We start from the raw sequence: 3,282 nt of genomic DNA, 5'->3' as shown, positions 1-3,282 counted from the left end.
GGGTTAGATAAGCGTGATTATTCCAAGATGGGTGCTCGATGGATATGCATCAGATTAGTATGACTCAAACTTGTGGAAATGTGGTAATGAGAATGGAATTTTTTCTAGAGTCGGTGATGGTTCGTGTGTTGTGAGAGCTTGGTGACTGATTTAGGTTTATCCTTGATTTTTCTGTGGTTATTGATTCTGAAATTTCTCTCGTGGTTACATGATTAGGGGTTTGTCATGGTAAATATGTTGTGATTTTGAGATCTTAGATTCAGATTCAGTCTTTGAGTTAGTCGGTGGTTTGAAATAACCCTTTGAGGGTTAAGTTGTCAAGATTGATTTGGGAATCCTTTTTTTTATATGGATTTTTAGGATAAGGTTTAAGAATGGGTTCGTTTGGAGTAATAATTATTGAGTTCGGAAATTTCACCTCGGGGATGATAGCGTCGAGTATTTTTGCCTTCTTCTACTTTATGTTCGAGGACGAACATGATTTTTAGTGGTGAATAATGTAATGACCCTAAAGGTCATTTTTGGAAATTTTCATAAAATGATCATTTTACCCCTCCTGATCATTGCCCCGAGTCCTAATTGTTGTATTTTCGAAGTTGGTTTGGAGGAAAATTGATGAAAAGTTGAGTTTTTAAGAGTTAAAGTTTGGTTAAAAGTGCTATTTCGAGTCATTTGGAGTTTCGAGACTCGAATCGGATTTCCGTCGATTCCAGCAGTTTTAGATTGTCGAAACGAGTCTATGAGAATTTACGGAGTCGAATGTGGAGTTAAAACGAAGATTTGAGGTCCTAAGTTGCTAAAGTTGTGAAATTTTGATCAAGAGTTGACTTTGGTCAACAAACGAGGTTTCGGTGCTCGAAATGGAATTCCGAGGGCACCGTTGGATTCAGGGGTGATTCTAAGTCTAGAAAGAGTCTTGGTTGAATTTTTAGAGGCCCCGAGTGCGTTTCGAGTTTTTGAGCCTAAAGTTAGTTCTTGACGCCTTATCGGATACCGGGTCAAGGAAACCTCGAATTGAAATTCTAATGATTTCATTGAGTCCGAAATGTCATTTTCAAGCTAATAGCATATTTGGTTTGTGTTCGGGAAAGTGCCAAATGAGTTTTGGGTGAGCTTTTAAGCTTCTTGAATGCTTTGACACTATTTCAACAAATTGTGGCAACTAAAGGGTTCATTATTAGTTTTAAAGGTCGAAAAATTATTTCGAAGATTCTGAAATTTTGAGCATGAATTATAGGACTTATTTGAAAAATTTGGTGCATTTTCGCTAACCCGAGATTGGACTTTTATCGCAAATAAGAAATAATTGTTTACCGAGTAGAAATAATATTTGACTGGGAAAACGAGCATGAAATTGAGCTCCGATTGAACGAGCAGGTCCGTATCATTATTTAAGACATTTACAAAAAAGAATCGGGTCATTTCACTATCGTATGAGGAAATTACGGCCTTTTTAGTGAAAGATTAACTGCTGTTTTTCTGGTGCATAACAGCCATGTAATGTTATAAAAATCTCAGACTGTGTTCATTTGGTATTTTGAGCATATCGGGAGTTCTAGAGATCGGAATGGAGTGATTCTTATGGGTTTCTTCTTGAATTAATATGAGGGTTAGTATTCAATCTTCAATTCGACATTTTCTCATAATTTCCTTATCTGGTTTTTTTTTCCTATCCGTAAATCTCTTGGGAAAAAATGGGGTTTTATCGATTTGGACTCCCTTTTTGATGAAAAAGGTATATTTACGATCCTTATGTTATGGGTAAACTGATTTTAACATAAAATTATTGATTCATCGATTATTTTCATCATATTAACCGTGTACAATTTGGACTTTCCCGGTAAAGTTAAAGTTTGATAAATTGAGAATTTCAAGGTCGATCTTAACTCCGTTTTTGATAAAATTTCATATTTGAACTTATCTAAGCATGGTTAAGATGTTTTTCAAGAGATATTTCATTTTCGAGTCGGGGTTTCGGATTCGAATATTTTAGGCTTCTTCAAAAACGTGGATTTTTCTTCAAATTGAGTTTGTGAATTGATTTCAACTCCGTTTTCAAATTGGTTTTCACCATTAACTTCCAAATACTTTAAGGATCATTTTGCATCAAAAATTTCCAGATTTGGGTATCGTTTTTCGGTATGAGACTTTTGGACCGTTTTGCCCTTTTTCTCTTAATTTCTTGATTTTGGTGTCATTGGACTCGAATTGTGATTGTGAATAATTGTTTGAATAGATTATCGTGATCCGGATTATACTCGAAAAGGAAAGGCTCAAGTCAAGTAACTTTTGGATTTCGTTTTAAGGCAAGTGACTTCCAAACTTTGTAAAACTCTTAGACTGCGTATGACTACTTTCCTAATTGTGTTGGGGAGTAATGGGGATTATGTTATGGGTTTTATTTGTTGATTGAAATTGTTGTAAATGAAAGATGGGGAATAAAACGAGCTAAATGTGTTATATGTGACTTGAATTTGTTGAATAAGTCATGGGAGAACTGATATTGAGGGGATAGAAGAGCATGAGTAGGCTATGATTGATACAGACATTGATGTTGAGACAGATGATGTGTAATACTATGATGTGGTCGTGATATGGTTGTGATTGACACAGGTGATGTGTAATACTATAATGTGGTCGTAATATGGTTGTGATTGAGACAGGTGATGTGTAATACTATGATGTGGTCGTGATATGGTTGTGATTGAGACAGATGATGTGTAATACTATGATGTGATCGTGATATGATTGTGATTGATGACATGTGCATATTCATTATTCATCCCATGTGTGAACTATCTGTTGCATGAGTTTTGAGACACTGATATGAGGATGGATGGATATGAGACACAGTTGAGACTAGCTCCGGCTAGAGATATATGAGATGGACTAGCTCCGGCTAGAGATATATGAGATGGACTAGCTCCAGCTAGCGATTTGGATGCCGATGGGATCTTGTTCCGGTGGTGATACATGGTCCATGTGTGGCCCCCATAGGTTCTGATTTGAGTATTCAGCGCGGACTGATTATGTCAACAGATGTGTATCGTAGGACAGACATGCATCACTACTACATGACATCATTACTGCATTTTGCATCGCATTTGCCTTATCTTTGTCTGTGATGTGCGGATTGTATCGATTTATCCTTCTTATGCGTAATTTGATCTACTTGCTCTTATTTGTTGATCTGAGGTTGATGAGGATATACTGTTGGTTCTGACTGTTGAATATGATCTGTTTAGTATAGGTTGGTTGGTTTGCTGCTAGATTGAAGTTTCG

Source organism: Solanum stenotomum, chromosome 4 (genome assembly GCF_019186545.1).
Source record: "Solanum stenotomum isolate F172 chromosome 4, ASM1918654v1, whole genome shotgun sequence".
NCBI lineage: Eukaryota > Viridiplantae > Streptophyta > Magnoliopsida > Solanales > Solanaceae > Solanum > Solanum stenotomum.
This window is presented reverse-complemented; position numbering follows the sequence as displayed.